Source organism: Acanthisitta chloris, unplaced genomic scaffold (assembly GCF_000695815.1).
Source record: "Acanthisitta chloris isolate BGI_N310 unplaced genomic scaffold, ASM69581v1 scaffold41921, whole genome shotgun sequence".
Classification (NCBI taxonomy): Eukaryota; Metazoa; Chordata; class Aves; order Passeriformes; family Acanthisittidae; genus Acanthisitta; species Acanthisitta chloris.
The window spans coordinates 1-242 of NW_008656112.1; positions in this window are offsets into that span (position 1 = coordinate 1).

Here is a 242-nt window from a genome sequence, read left to right on the forward strand (position 1 = left end):
AAGGGTTGTGTGGCTTGGCAGAAATGCTGGAAAACAGCTTTTCCCGAGGCTGAGTATGCACACAGGTGACTTGGGGTCATGTGAAGGGAGCAAAGCTCTTGGCTCTGTCTCTATGTCTGCTGCCTTTGGAATGGGGAGATGCAAGATGGGCTGGAGGTGACCGGAGGGTCTGTTCTGCGGCTCGCAGGCTCCAGCTGCTGGTGCTCGGGGTGACCAGCAAGGAGTGGCAGGCAGGGCAGTGT